Source organism: Canis lupus, chromosome 21 (genome assembly GCF_011100685.1).
Source record: "Canis lupus familiaris isolate Mischka breed German Shepherd chromosome 21, alternate assembly UU_Cfam_GSD_1.0, whole genome shotgun sequence".
Lineage (NCBI taxonomy): Eukaryota > Metazoa > Chordata > Mammalia > Carnivora > Canidae > Canis > Canis lupus.
The window spans coordinates 8,509,695-8,526,385 of NC_049242.1; the positions used below are offsets into that span (position 1 = coordinate 8,509,695).

Below are 16,691 nucleotides of genomic sequence, written 5' to 3' on the forward strand. Positions count from 1 at the left end.
GAAGAATCATGATAAGCATGTAGTAGGTGCTCAGTAAATATCTTTGGCATGAAATTCCATGCTGCAAAACAGAAACAGGTTCCTACAGAGTCTATGAAAGTCTCCAATGAAACTTCTTTCAGGAGAGGACAGCCATCTCTTAGATGGTGCACTTCTCAGCTTGCCTGCCTGCCTGCCTGCCTGCGTCCCTCCCTCCCTTCCTTCCTTCCTTCCTTCCTTCCTTCCTTCCTTCCTTCCTTCCTTCCTTCCTTCCTTCCTCTGCTCTGTCTCTTTTTTGGTGAGCTCCCCACTCACTTCCCTGCTCTTTTACTTCTAATTTCTTCTTAGAAATCCAGAAATTCTTGGAATTTATTTGCAATGGAAGGAGGGGGCAGATGGTAGGGGTGATTGTGAGAGCCCAGTATCCCCTGCTTCAGGTGTGAAGAGTCTGAAGGTACCTCACACCACACAGTTCCCCTGATGTATTAGGCAGAAGCTGCTTCCAGTGGGACCTTGTCAGAGATCCCACCTTTGCTGGCCCTCTTTCTCTCCCCATTTTGTTACTCCCATTACCTTGCTAGTATTCAGGGGACACTGTCTTCATAATAAATTACTCAAACAAGGTGCGCCTGGGTGGCTCAGTTGGTTGAGTGTCTGCCTTTGGCTCAGGTCATGATCTCGGGGTCTTGGGATTGAGTCCTCATCGGGCTCCCTGTTCAGCGAGGCATCTGCTTCTTCCTCTATCTCTGCTTGTCTCCCCTGCTCATGCATAATCTTATAAGTCAATCAGTCAATCAATCCATCCATCCATCCTTAAAAAATAAATTATTCATACATGAATTCTCATCTCAGGGAAACCTAACTTAGGCTTTTCACATTATGAGGGGAGAAAAGCCTACTCTCTTGATTGAGGTCCATCTCTAAAACCTGCTCCATTTCTCTGCTCCCTTTCAAAGCAGAACTTCTCAAAGGAATCATGTAGTGCCTCTCCTTCTTCTCCATTTCTTTCCTCAGACTATTTTAATTAGGCTTCTTTACCAAACACTCCATAGAAACTGTTCTTTTCAGTATCACCAGTGACCTCTATCTGGCCAAATTCAATAGCTACCTCCTGTTCTCATTTTATAGGAATTCTCAGCAGTATATAACTCTTCTGACCCTTCTTATAGAGACACTCTCTTTTCTTGGCTTTCCTGATATCACAGTCCTAATTTTCTTTGTACCTCATAGGTCATTCCTTCCTAACCTTTGAACTTATTCCCTCTTCTCTGTTTGGCCTATTATATGTTGAAATACCTCATGGCTTAGATCTTAGACCACTTCTTTTATCTATTTATGCTTCTCCCTGTATGTGCTAAAAATTTGTGCCTCTCGCCCCAATTTCTCCATTGAATTTTAACTTCTATGCCCAACTGTCTATTAGACATCACCACTAGTATATATTTAATTAATGCATCTCAAACTATAACATCCAAGAGATAACTATCGTTTCTGTATGCCAACAACTTAATGAAAACTCGTGTTTCTTACCTACTCCTCCCAGTCTTGGTAAATATATCACTTTCCACTGTACTGCTTAAACTAGAGACAGAGCAGTTGTCCTCCATTTCTCTGCTCTGCCCTCTGTAGCACATCTAATTGATGAGACAGTCTCACTGACTATGCCCCTACACGATGTTCTTTATCTGAACTTCTCATCATCTCTGTTGCCACTACCAGTCCTAACTATCCTCTTTTATCATCTGGACTACTGAATTGATCAACTATCTGGTCCCTTACTTTCTGTCTACTCTTCTCCCCACCAGCCTAAACCATTCTTCAAACACATGAGATCACACCATTTACTTGCTTATAACTCTTCATGGCTTCTTTTTGCACTGAGGATGAAATCTAAAATCCTTGTTACAATTTACAATCCATGCTTACAGTTCCTATTCTTCCCTTTTCTTAAATTTGTCCATTTTAGACTTCTGTCTTTCCTAGCACATAACAGGCCTTAGAGTTTTGTGCTTGTGGTTTTCCTTCTGCCTACAGTACTTTGGTCCTAGGTCTTCATTTTTGCATGAGATAGATTTTTTTTTTTTTGTAGCTCAACTCAATTCCTATTCTTTTTTAAAATTTCTATTTTTCCAACTTTATTGAGGCAAAATTGACAAACATAATTTTTTGTATTTAAGGTGTACAATATGATGACTTTATATGCATATTCACTGTGGTGATTATCAAGATCAAGACAATACATTCATTATCTCACATGGTTACTCTTTTGCTGTTGTTATGTTTGTTTGTTTTTGTTGTTTATGGTAAGAACACTTAAGATCTATTCCTTTCAGCAGTTTTCAAATATACAACACAGTATTTATTTACTGTAGTCAGCATGTTGTACATTAGGGCCTCAGAATTTATTCTTATAACTGGAAGTTTGTAACTTTTATTTATTTTCTTTTTTAAAAAAGAATTTACTTATTTATTCATGAGAGACACAGAGAGAGAGGCAGAGACACAGGCAGAGAGAGAAGCAGGCTCCATGCAGGCAGCCCGATGTGGAACCCAATCCCAGGACTCCGGGATCACACCCCGAGCCAAAGGCAGACACTCAACCGCCAAGCCACCCAGGCGACCCAGTTTGTAGCTTTTAACCTGCGTTTCCAATTTCTCGATCTCCTGAGCCCCTCACAACTACCTGTCTATTTACTGTCTCTATGAAACTGGCTTTTTTTTTTTCCTTTGGTAGATTCCACATATATGCGATACCGTGTAGTATTTATCTTTCTTTGTCTGGCTTATCTCACTTAGCATAATGCCCTCCACTTTTACCCATGTTGTTGCAAGTGTTAGAATTTCCTTTTTTCCTGTGGCTAAATAATATTCCATTTTACCCATTCTTTTATCCATTTTTTTCTTTATCCACTCATCTGTCAAAGGGCACTAAGGTTGTTTCCATATTTTGGCTATTATGACTAATGCTGCAATAAACATGGAAGTGCGGATAATCTCCTTGGGATACTGATTTCATTTCCTTCAGATATATACCCAGGAGTGGGATTGCTAGATTATATGGTTGTTCTATTTTTAATTTTTTAAAGAATCATCATAGGGATCCCTGGGTGGCGCAGCGGTTTGGCGCCTGCCTTTGGCCCAGGGCGCGATCCTGGAGACCCAGGATCGAATCCCACATCCGGCTCCCGGTGCATGGAGCCTGCTTCTCCCTCTGCCTATGTCTCTGCCTCTCTCTCTCTCTCTCTGTGACTATCATAAATAAATAAATAAAAATTAAAAAAAAAAAAAAAAAAAAGAATCATCATATTGTTTTTCCGTAATGACTGTAACAATTTACATTCCCAGCAGCAGTGTGTAAGGGTACCTCATTCCCTACATCCTTGTCAACATTGGCTATTGCTTGTCTTTTTTATGATAGCTATAATGATAGGTGTGAATTAATATCTTATGTGGTTTTGATTTGGATTTCCCTGATAATTAGTGATGTTGAACACCTCTTCATATACCTATTGGCTATCTATATGTCTTCTTTGAGAAAATGTCTGTTTGGGTTCTTTGCCCACTTAAAATGGATTATGTGCAGGGTGCTTGGGTGGTTCAGTCAGTTGAGTGTCTTCAGCTCAGGTCTTGATCTTGGGGCCCTGGAATGGAACCCCATGCTGAGCGAGATGTCTGCTTCTCTGTCTCCCTCTCTCTTCTCCTTGCCCCACTTGTGCTCGCTCTCTCTCAAATAAATACAAAAATATATATTAAAAAATAAAATGGATTATTTGCTTTTTTCCTATTGAGTTGTATGAGTTCTTTTTTTAAGAGGAAGGGAGAGACAAACAGGGGGAGAAAGAATCTTAAGCAGGCCCCATGCCTGATGGGGGGCTAGACTTGGGGTTTCATCACAACCTGAGATGAAATGAAGAGTCAGATGCTTCACAACTAAGCCACTCAGGTATCTCTGAGTTCTTTTTTTTAATTAAGTTTTTATTTAAATACCACTTAGTTAACAAGCATACAGTATAATATTAGTTTCAGGTATAGAATTCACTGATTGAACACTTCTATATAACACACTCGGTGCTCATCACAACAAGCATTTTTAATTCTCCTAATCCCCATGATTTGTTTAGCTCATCCCACCCCCAGTAACCATCAGTTTGTTCTCTCTAGTTAAGAGTCTATTTCTTGTTTGTCTCTCTTTTTTTCTTCTATGTTCTTTTCTTTTGTTTTTTTAAATTCCACATATGAATGTAATCATATATACTTGTCTTTCTTTGATTGACTTATTTTGCTTAGTATTATACTCTCTAGCTCTATCCATATCATTGCAAATGGCGAAATTTCATTCTTTTATGGATGAATAATATTCCATTATATATATATCACCTCTTTGATGGTAGTATTTTTGATTTGGTAGTATTGACATTTTATCTATATTAACTCTTCCAATCCAAGAATACAAGATAAACTTCTATTTACTTGTGTCTTCAGTTTCTTTCCTCAGTGTCTTACAGTTCTTAGGGTATGAGTCTTTTACCTCTATGGTTAAATTATTCATAAGTATTTTATTATTTTTGATGGTATTGTAAATGTGACTACTTTTCTGAATTTCTCTTTCAGATAGTTCATTGTTAGTCTATAGAAACATAATTGATTTTTGTATGTTAATTTCACATCCTGCAACTTTATTGAATTATTAGTTCTAATGGGTTTTATTTGGGGGTGGAGTCTTTAGGGCTTCCTGTATGGGATCATATCATCTGAAAATAGATAATTTTATTTTTTTCCTTCCAATTTGGATGCCTTTTATTTCTTTTCTTTGTGCAATTTCTGTGTTTAGAACTTCCAGTACTCTGTTGAAGAGAAGTGGCAAGAGTGGGCATCCTTGTCTATTTCTGATCTTAGAGGAAAGATTTTTAACTTCTCACCAGAGAGTATGATGTTAACTATGGGACTGTCGTATATGGTTTCCATTATGGTGAGGAATGTTCCTTCTATAACTAATTTGTTGATAGCTTTTATCATGAAAAAATGTTCAATGTAGTCAAATGCTTTTTTTTTTTTTGGTCAAATGCATCTAAATCATGATCATATGATTTTTATCCTTGATTTTGTTAATGTGGCAAATCACATTTATTGATTTGCATATGTTGAACCACCCTTGAATCCCACTTGATCATGATGTATTATCCTTCTAATATGCTCTTGAAGCTCTTGCATTTGGTTTCTTAGCATTTTGTTGAGGATTTTTACAAATATGTTTATTAGGGATATTGGCTTGTGATTTTCTTTTCTTCTAGTATTCTTGTCTGATTTTGTTATAAAGGTAATGCTGATCTCATAAAAAGAGCATGGAAGTATTCCTTCCTCTTTAATTTTTTGAGAGAGGATTAGTGTTAATTCTCCTTTAAATGTTTGGTAGAATTCATCAGTGAAGGCATCTGGCCCTGGATTTTTATTTGTTGGGAGAGTTTTGATTACTGGTTCAATCTTCTTGCTAGTTATTGATCTGTTCAGATTTTCTATTACTTCATGATTCAATCTTGTTAGATTGTATGTCCCTAGGAAATTATCCACTTCTTTAAATTAGGTAATTTTTTGGCATTAATTTTTTACAGTGGTATCTTATAACCCTTTGTGTTTCTGTGGTATCAGTTGTAATGTCTCCTCTTTTGCTTATAATTTTATTAATTTGATTCATCTTTATTTATTTCTTAGTCTACCTAAAAGTGTATCATATTTGTTTATCTTTAATAAAAACCTGGGTGGCTCAGTTGGTTAAGGATCCAGTTCTTGGTTTCAGCTCAGGTCATGATATCTGGGTTGTGAGATCAAGCCTGGGATTTCTCTCCCTCACCCTGCCCTACCTCTCTCTCTCTCAAATAAATACATCTTTTAAAAAACAAGCAAACTTATTTTCCTTGATCTTTTCTATTGTATTTCTAGTCTTTATTTAATTTGTTTCTCCTCTAATCTTAAATTTTTCCCCTTTTGTTAACTTTGGTCTTAGTTTGTTTTTTCTAGCTCTTTGAGGTGTAAAATTAGATTATCTGAGATTCTTTTTTCTTAATGTAAGCATTTATTACTGTAAATTTTCATTTTAGAACTACTTTTGCTTCACTCCATAAATTTTAGTATGGGGCTTCCATTTTTGTCTGTCTCAAGTTATTTTTGATGTCCCTTATGATTTCTTTTTAGGCCCATTGTTGTTCGGAAGCATGCTGTTTGATTTCCACATTATTTGCAATCTTTCTAGCTTTCTTTCTGTTATTGATTTCTAATGCTGTTATTGATTTCTAATTTCTAATGCTACAGTGCGGTCACAAAGAATGCTTGATGTGAATTCGGTCTTCATAAAATTAAGACTTGTTTTGTGACCTGGAGAATGTTTTGGGTGTGCTTGAGAAGAGTGTGTATTTTGCTACTATTGGTTGGGATGTTCTCTATGTCTGTTAGGTCCACTTGGTTTATGTATTATTCAAGTCTTCTCTTCCCTTGTTGATTTTTCTGTCTGGACACTACCTATTGTTGAAAATGTGGTGTTGAAGTCCCCTACTATTACTGCATTGCTATTTCTGCCTTCAGATCTGTTTAATATCTTAAGGTGCTATGATATTGGATGTGTATATACTTATATTTGTAATATACACTCGATGGATTGACCACATTGTCATTATATAGTAAAATTTGTCTCCTGTTATAGCTTTTGAATTAAAGCCTGTTTTGTCTGATATAACTGTAACTATGCATGCTCTCTTTTGGTTTCTATTTGAACAAAATATATTTTTCCATCTCTTCACTTTCAGCCTATAAATATCCTTAAAGCTTAAGCAAGTCTTTTGTAGGCAGCATATAGTTAGGTCTTTTATTTTTATTTTTTATTTTAACCATTAAACTATTCTATGTCTTTTAATTGGAGATTTTAAATAATTTATATTTAAGGTAGTTACTGGTAGTAAGTACTTACTATCACCATTTTATTAATTGTTTTCTGATTGTTTGTAGTTCCTTTGATCTTTTCTTCCTCTTTAGCTATCTTTTTTTTTTAAAGATTTTATTTATTTATTCATGAGAGACACAGAGAGAGAGAGAGAGAGAGACAGAGACAGAGACACTGGCAGAGAGAGAGAGAAGCAGGCTCCATGCAGGGAGTCTGGCATGGGATTCGATCCTGGGACTCCAGAATCACACCCTGAGCCGAAGGCAGGTGCTTAACCACTGAGCCACCCAGGGATCCCCTCTTTAGCTATCTTTATATATTGATGATTTTGTTTTCATTAGTGGTCTGCTTTTATTCTTTTTTCTTTTTTTGTTTGTGTATCTAATATAGACTTCATAGGTATCATAAGGCTTTAGTAGTATATATATACATTTTAAATATTTTATTCATTTGTTCATGATAGACACACACACACACACACACACACACACACAGAGGGGCAAAGACACAGGCAGAGGGAGAAGCAGGATTCATGCAGGGAGCCCAACGTGGGACTGGATCCCGAGTCTCCAGGATCACGCCCTGGGCCAACGGCAGGCGCCAAACCGCTGAGCCACCCAGGGATTCCTTTAGTAGTATATTTTATAGTCATGAGCTATTTTAAGCTGATAACAGCTTAACTTCAAGTACATTCAAAAGTTCTATGCATTTATTTTCCCCACTCCCCACATTTATGTTGCTGGTGTCACAATTTAAGTCTTTTAATATTGTATGTCCATAAACAAAATATAGCAGTTTTAGTTTTTTTAGCCAGTGTCATTTAACTTATATGCTAGAGTTCCAAGTGTTTTTTTACACATCATCATTGCAGTACTCTAGAGTATTTTGAATTTCACTATTTACCTTTACCAGCGAATTTTGTACTTTCATATGTTTTATCTTAATAATTACCATCCTTTCATTTCAGCTTAAAGAAATTTTAGTATTTCTTGTCAAGCAGGTCCAGTAGCAATTAATTTCCTCAACTTTGTCTTGGAAAGTCATTTTTCCTCTTTTGTTTTTAAAGAACAACCTTGCTGGGTAGAGTATTGTAGGTTGGCAGGTTTTTCTTTGAGCATTTTGAGTATATTTTCCTACTCTCTCAGCCTGTAAGATTTCCACTAAGTAATCTGCAGATAGCCTTACTGGGGTTCCTTTGTACACAAGAAGTTGTTTTTCCTCTTACTGCTTTCAAAATTGTCTTAGTCTTTGATTTTTTAGTTTAATTATGATGTATCTCAGCGAAGATCTCTTTGGGTTGAATAGTTTTGGGGAATTGCTGAACTTCCTGTATCTAGAAGGCTGTATCTCTCCCCAGTTTATTTAAAGTAAGTTTTCTGTCCTTTTCTCCCTCTTCTCCATCTGGGACTTCCATTATGCAAATATAATTTGTTTTGATAGTGTCCCATAATCCATAAAGGCTTTCTTCACTCTTTTTCTTTCTTATTTCCTTTTCCTCCTCTGACTGGGCAATTTCAAGATATCTTTCTTCAAGTTTGCAGAGATTTTCTTCTGTTTGATTGAGTCTACTGTTGAAGCTCTCTATTGCATTTTTAGTTTCATTTATTAAATTCCTCATGTCCAGAATTTCTGTTTAGTTCTTTTAAATAGTTTTTCTTTATTTTGAAATTTTGGCTTTGTTCATACATTGTTTTCCTGAGTTCATTGAATTGTCTATCTGTATTCTCTTGAATCTCACTGAGCTTCCCACCTGGGAACTGGGGTCTCTGTCTTTGGGGCTTTCTGCAGTGACTCAGGCTCTGGGGGAAAGCTGCAGTACTAGTGTGGACCCTAGAATGCAGTGTAGTGGTGGCTTAGGCCTATAGCAGTGTGCAGAGCAGCAGCAACTTGGCCCTAGTGATATTGGCCAGAGCCTTAACTCAGGACTCAAATGGTGAGGCCCAGAGCAGCAGCAGCACAGGACATTGATGCTGGGCCAAGCATCAACTCAGGTCCCAGGAAAGTGAACACAAAACTGGAATAGCACACCTCAGTGAGAGTGGGTTAATGCCACAACTTAAGACCCAGTGAATTGGGCACAGAGCACCAGCAAAGCAGCATAGTCCTTATGACAGAGGTTCAAAGCAGCAGCCATGGGGTGGGGTACAAGGCAATGGCAGCTTTACCTGGTGATGATGTGTCAAAGCTGTAATTCAGAAAGCATGGTAGGGCACTGAACTGCAGCAGTGCAGCCTGGTGATGCTGTGTCAAAGCCGTGACTTAGGACCCAGGAGGTAGTCATAGAATAGTAGCAGAATGGCCCCAACATTGGCCCATTGAAGCCTTATGTCAGGACTCAGAGGACGGGGCAGAGCAGTGGCAGCTTGGACCTAGTTTTGGCAGGTTAAAGCCTTGACCTAGAATTCAAAAAGTAGGCTGCTGAGCAGTGGCAGTTCTGGTCCTGTAGATAGTGAGGTATTATGGTGTTCTGATTTGGTAAGTGGTTCACTATAGCAACCAGAGTCTCTGAGAGTAGGTTTCACTGTAGCTATAACTCCATCCCTGAGAGGAGGACCCCCGGTGGCTCCATCAGCTAGATCTGCATTGGTGAAAACTGTGGGGCTCCTCAGTAGCAAAGGCTACAAGTTACAAGTGTTCACAGTGGTGATGTGGCTTGTTGTGTTTCTCCTGTTCTCCTTTTCCTTTTGGGGTTAAGTCTTCCAGAGGAAATCCTTCTGGGCACTGGGCTGCTCTGGACTCAGGGCTGGGGTGATGCAGATAAAATGTTTTCTATGCTTGTCTGTGCAGCCATCTTTAGTTTTTGAGCTTTGCAGGATTTCTGTTGCTGCTTCATTGTAGTCCAGAGCTTTCTCAAAGCTACTTTTGTCAGTTTGTGGTTTATTTATTGTTGTGTTTTGTTTTGTTTTGTTTTGTTTTGTTTTGTTTTTGTAGGGGAGACAAGAATTGGGGCCTCCTAGCCCATCATCTTGCTGATGTTTTTTCAGAACTAGATCTTCTCAGACCTGACCCAAATAGGTGTGGGAAACATTGACCTCAGTAAAATATCTCTAGATTGAGAGACAGCTGAGGGACACATGAGCACTACATCCAAGCAACTTCCATCAACAGTCTAAAGAGTTGAGAGACATTCTAGTCAACTTAGAATGAACTTCTGATTTCATTCTGAAACTCAGAGATTGGTTTCTATTATATGGAGTTCTCTAAACTGTGATCTCTTCAAGTCAGCTTGAGACTAGACTCCATTCTATTGTCAAATGGATCTGTTAATCATTTTTTTTGTTAATCATTTTTTAAAGATTAATTGATTGATTGATTTAAGAGAGAGAGAGAGAAAGAGTGTGAGGGAGGGGCAGAGGGAGAAAGAGTCTCTAGCAGATTCTTTGCTGAGCACAGAGCCTGACCTGAGGCTCGATCTCACAACCCTTAGATCACAACCTGTGCCAAAATGGATCCTCAACTAATTGTACCACTCAGGTACCCCTAAATCTGTTATAATTTCTTGTGAGGTTCTGGAGAGCAGGAACTATACGTCACTTACTTGGACAACTGGCATACCTTTTGGCATCTCTTCATAAGATACTCAACAAATGTTTGCTTAATGATGTAATGGTCAGTGAGGATTGTACCTTACTATTAGCTTTGAAATTTAGGCAACTTTCAAAATCACTCTGAGCCTAGTTTTCTTTATGCCTACCAGATAGGACTTTAGTAAAGAGCAATTAAGAGAGTGAATATGAAAGCCCAAAGCAAATGCATGCTTGATACACAGGAGGCATTACAGGTTTCTTTATTTTTTCTCTTCCTTCGTCCGTCTCTCTTATCAATCCCCCCTTCCTACTATAGATTTACCTATGATGGCAAGCCCAACACTAAGCACAGTCCCTATATTCTTTTTGTCTTTCTTTATTCCTCCCTCAAATTCTCTCTTCTTTCTCAACTTTTTCTCTCTTAGCCTCTTTCTTTATTATGTCTTCTCTCCCTTTTCTATCCTTCCCTTCTATTCAACATTCAGCCCAACCTGTACTTTTCTCTTCTGTCTTTCTTAAAGTTTAGCATGAATATCTAGTCTCTCTAGCCTACCAAAAAGTCATTAATGAAGGGTTCTCTTTAGTCACACTAAATACTTGTTCTCAAACTGTCTGCAGAAAAAAGACCCTCTATGGAGCTTGCTTTCTGCTCCCTATTGAGACAAAAGAGCTTCCCAAGCCCATGCAACCCAAGTGCTGAAATATTAATAGGAAAAGACAGCAAGTCAAGGGCATGGCAGTTTGGGTGCGAGATCAGCAGGTCTTCTGGAGTTCTCTTCTGTGTGGAGCCTGCGGGAGAGCTGACATTCAGCCTGCCTCCACACGGAGATGCAGATGGCTGCAAAGCTTATTTCAGTGAGCATACAAGGAAGGGGGTGGGAGAGACTGGCAGAACAGAGCCACAATTCCTATCCATGGCATCAAGATGCCAAGATCTGAGGACAATTAAAAATGGATAACTTGAGGGAAACTCATAGGGAGACAGTTTGAGCCTTATTAAAATGCATTGAAAACTTTTTTTAAAGGAGGAAAAAATATTCTGATTTGTTTTTGAGTTTTAAAAAATAAACATCCCTCAAGATTGGCCTCTTCTAAATAGGGTTGGGAGGGGTATGACTATGTAAAAATAAATCCAATCGGACCTCCCACAGTATTTTCCTTAAAAAAAAATGCCAATAAATTTGTAATACTGCCAAGTTCCAAAAGAACAGATTGAAATACCCAAGATTAAATATTCAATTTTTTTCCCCATTGAAGTGGCATTTTAATTTCCTTCCCTGGAATACCCTGGTTGGAGGGAGAGAGAGTCACTGTCTTTAGATATTTCTTGTTTTCATTTTCTTTTGAGTGGTGGGTTCTAGTTGAAAGAGGTATAAATACTTATGTAGATTATTTAGAAATCACTTTGGGATTCCCCAGTAGAATCCCCAAATGGGGAGAACGTCCGTATGTGAAGATGACAAAACTATTAGCTAAAGTAATTTATTATTTTCTGATAATGCATTCAGGGCCAGGCAAAGCCCATCTACTCAGTTTAATTGATACTTTATAAATGAGACTTGCATTTATAAAAATATGCTATTCTTTTATTGTTGGACCTTTCTTCACTTTATAAAGTTCACTAGCTCATCTTCATAGTATAGTGCTTAAAAGCTTAAGCTTTAGATCTAGATTTCATTTTGGGTCCTATGCCATCCATCACTTACTGTTGAGTGACTCTGGGAAAATTACTTCATTGCTTTGAGCCTTGGCATATTCATCCATAGGATTGGGATGTTAATACTTGCCCTTTGAGGTCTTTGTGAGAATGACAAGAGACTCAGCTTATAAAGCATTGAGCACAGTGTCTGGCACATATGCGAGGAGTCAGTATTTGTTAACTAGTATCATTTCTGTTGCCTGAAGAGTTTTTATTGCACTGACACAATAACTTCTCATGTTTTCATAGCACTTTGCAAATTTCAAAGTATTTCCACTTACATTATGTCATGCATCCTGTGAAGATACTAGGGTAAAAATAACCTAACCCTATTTAACATATTATATTTAGGCTTCCCAGAGTCATCCAGTTAGAAAGCATTGGGTCAGTATTTGAACCTGAGTGCTTTTTGAGCCCATTGCTACATCTATGAAATATTAAAATACATTTAGAATTTAGTGAGTCCTTATAATATTTCAGGCACTGTTCTAAGTGATTTTACATGAATAAGCTCATTTGATTCTCACAATGTAATGATTTAGGTACTATTAATTTCCTGTTTTACAGATGAGAAAACTGATGTTTGAACATTAACATCTGGTCTCTTAGCATAAAAGCTAGCTTTTAGGTAAAGACACTCAGACTACCTTACATATGCTTGAATTTTCAGCTGTGTAATCTTGGATAAAATCACTGAATATCTCTATATTCTTGTCTGAAATTGGGAATAATTTAAGCCCACTTCCTAGAGTTGTGAGGATAAAATAAAATATTTGAGTGTCCTTTGGAAAAGTAATATTCATGTATTAATTATTATAATATGGTAAAAAGTCATTTATGTGGATATGTGTAGCTGAAATAACCACCAATGATCTGGGTATAATTATTTTTTAGTTTCTAAAATGTTGTGTGGCAATATGTAGACACAGATAAGGGAAAGGAGCTCAGTAGGAGCACGTCAGCCTAATCATCATAATTATAAGAACTATGGTTTCTTCAAGAAATGGACTAAACTAGCAATTTTTCACAGCTCAGATAAGCTGATTTTCTAAACCTGAATTATCTACAGCCAAATCTGTGTTGGTGCTGGTTCTTCCAGCTTATAGTTTCTGAACTGGGGTGGCCAGTGAATTCCAGACAATAACCTTTGGATTAGAAGTTAAATCTAAATTCATGGAAGGCTTTTTAATATTTGTGCAGATAGCCTGTTTGGACTCTGCAACTCCAATTGATTTTGGCTGTTCATTCTTCACCTCGAAGTTTACTTAATATAATTGTTTGAGGAATGGTGACTGAGTCAACATCTGTGTGGACAGACCTAGGAGCCTCTTCACCAGTGTTGCTTACCTTAGTATTAAAAAAAAAATCAATGCTAAATTGAAAGACAAGACAATGAGACACTGTACTGTCTTCTTGAAGCAGGTTTCCAGACTCATAGGATATCATGTCTTCCTAAGTGGAATATCATTGGTAAACCCTGGATATGGGAGCACCCAATAATGACAGTTCTCACTCGTCTCCCTTTGTCTGTATTCCCCTCACAGCCTAGCACAGAGCAGTACAAATGGGAGGGGCTTGAGGATGTGATGCTAACTTCCCATTACCCCAGTGTGAGGGAGTGGAATGGCCAAAGCTCTGCAACCTGGCACCTTGGTGGGACTCCTGACTTTAGCACATATTGACATTGCAGACTTGAGTAAGTTCTTCAAGCTTCCTGACACTGTTTTCTTCATCTGTAAAATTAGTTAATTAGGTTAATATTAGATGCAGTTTTGGATTGAGGATAATGAAGATGATATACATAAAAGTGAATATACTATATAAAATAATATAATCATTACTTTTTCTGTGAGTTCTTAACCATTTACCCTCTTCTCTCACAATATGAAGTTCTAAATCAGAGGCTTTCAGGCAAAGGGTCATGGGAGGTGGGGTGTTTCTTAAACGTGAGGTGCTTTATACTCATTGTTTTGTTTTGTCCTCATATAGTTCTGTGTGATAGATATGCTATTATTGTCACTTTCCAAATAAGAAAATGAGTCCACAGAGAGGTTAAGTCACATGTCTAAAATGCTCCATTTAGTAGGTAAAATATTCAGAATTTGAATCCCGTGTTCTTTATTGAATAAAATACTGGATTTGGAGCCAAGTGACTTTTGTTTAAATAAGTAGGGCAGGGGCACCTGGATGGCTCAGTGTTTGAGCATCTGCCTTTGGCTAGGTCATGATCCCAGTTTGATCTCAGGGGTCCTGGGATCAAGTTCTGTGTAGGGCTCCCTGTAGGGAACCTGCTTCTCTCCCTGCCTAGGTCTCTGCCTCTCTTTCTGTGTGTCTCATGAATAAATAAATACAATCTTTAAAAATAAATAAATAAAATAAAATAAAGGGACGCCTGGATGGCTCAGCGGTTGAGCATCTGCCTTTTGCTTAGGGCGTGATCCCAGAGTCCCAAGATTGAGTCCCACGTCGGCCTCCCTGCATGGAGCCTGCTTCTCCCTCTGCCTGTGTCTCTGCCTCTCTCTCTCTGTGTCTCTCATGAATAAATAAATAAAATCTTAAAAAAAAAATCAGTAGGGCTAATAATGTTAACTATGCCTTTATCATATACCAGGTCAGTGCTAAGCAATTTTAGGAACCAACTTGTTACATCTGCAATAACATAATGCTCCTTTTACAGGTGAGTAAACTGTGAGGTTACCTGGCCTGGTTCAGGTCAGCAAGTAAGCAGCAGTCAGGATTTGGCCTGAGGCAACCTAGTTTCAGAATCTCAGTTCTCTTTTCTGTGCGGTATTATTTGGAGCTAGATTCACCTTTGCCACTCTCAAGCATGACACTTCTCTGCTCTGGGCCTCAGCTTGTTAATTGATAAAATGAGGAAGTTGTTTAGATAAACCATAAAATCCCTTCCATAGTCTATGCAATAGAGTGAATCAATGTTGTCATAATAAAAATCACATAAGGGCATGTCCTGCAGGTCAGATCCATCCTCACCACTGAATCATGATGTGGGACTGCTCGGTTAGTAATAAGGACTGTGTGCCTTTTCCTGTTTTTGTGAGCTGTTGACATGGAGCTGAGGTTTATTGGATTCCGGAGAAATATGTTACCTCTACAGTAGGACTTTTCTGTCCTCTGAGGTGATTCCTCATTCTTCTGGTAATTTTCTTCCCAAACTTGAACTTTCTCTCTCTCGAGTCAGAATCAAAATATATGTGGCAAAGGCATGGGTTATGATAAGGTTGTGATAGTCACCAGGAATGGCCTCATTTTAGCTTAGAACAAATGAAGTTTCCTCAGTTACTTTGGTTTCCTTTTTTCCATTGGAGGACTAGCCCTGCAGAATGCCAGTTGAAAACTTCTAAGCTGAATATCAGGTACAGTCTTTATTCTCTGGTGTTTTGATTTCAGTCTCCTCTCGTAGAAATTCAATTAATGCATTTTCAAAACAGTACAAGGAAAACTCAGCCATGGAATATGTAGGGAATTCCCAGTGAGGGATTTCTGCTTCTCTACGAAGGACCCATTCTCTCTCACTTAATTCTGTTTATAGAACAGACCCTTTGGAGAATATAGTGAAAGCTACACACCATTTTCCTAGCAAAAAGCACATTCCCATACACACAGAATTTCACATAGAGATTCAGGAGTTCACAAGCACCTCAAACTTGTCCATGGTCAATTGTTCCAGCTAGTTACCCTCTTCTCTAGGGCATCGATTTCTTTTTTGGTTCTTTCTTTCAGCCTCTTTTTCCCTCATTCATTTTCTTGACTCTTTTTCTCACCACTGAGTGCAGTAATAGCATCTCAGATGTGGAAGGGACTTCAAAGTCAATGGATTGGCTCCTCACTAGTTTCAAATGACCAACCAGCTCAGATCATACCTCTCCAGTGATAAGGAATTTACCCCATACTGGTGACTACTCATTAAATTTTAAAAATGAATTAATAACTACATAATTCAATTAGAAGCGTTCACATTTTCTTGAGCAGAATTCCACTTGCCTGTGTAGTGGATGCTGTTGGGCCCAGTCTAGATCCCTTTTACCTCACTCCCCACACTCATTTTCCCTAGCTGCTGTGAGGGTTGGCTGGTTACCATTTGTAGCTGTTCTCTCCCTAGAGAAGTACCATTGGCTAAATGTAAGCTGCAATTGGCTGTGTGCTCCCCTGCACACCTACTGCAAACTGTAGACAGATAGACTGGCAAAGATGTTTGAGAGGCTGGGCCACTTGCCTCAGGGTAGGATTGCTTCTGTGGTGCAGTTTGTGTTTCAGAATGTGCTTATGGAATCAGATCCATAAGCTGTGATTACATTCTTGCTTAGCAATTGTCCTATTCCTGTCCCTGCTGTTCCCTTGCTCTTTTCTTAAGAGCACTCCTATTTTTGCTCTTGGGCTCTGCTTCTGGACCTGAGGTAGTTTGTATTGCAAATGGTCCTGGGATGGGATTCTGGAGTTGATTCCCTCACTGGTTGGATGGCAATGAGGACCCCTGTCACTAGTGATAAGTGAGGTCTTGATAGTCTCTGCCATCAGTAGCAGTGCACTTGCTAAG

General features: G+C 38.4%; 1 pseudogene; it reads left to right on the top strand.

Annotated features, from left to right (window-relative positions):
- The window catches only part of LOC111091627, a 133,128-nt pseudogene that overhangs the window by 19,744 nt on the left and 96,693 nt on the right, over window positions 1–16,691 (top strand).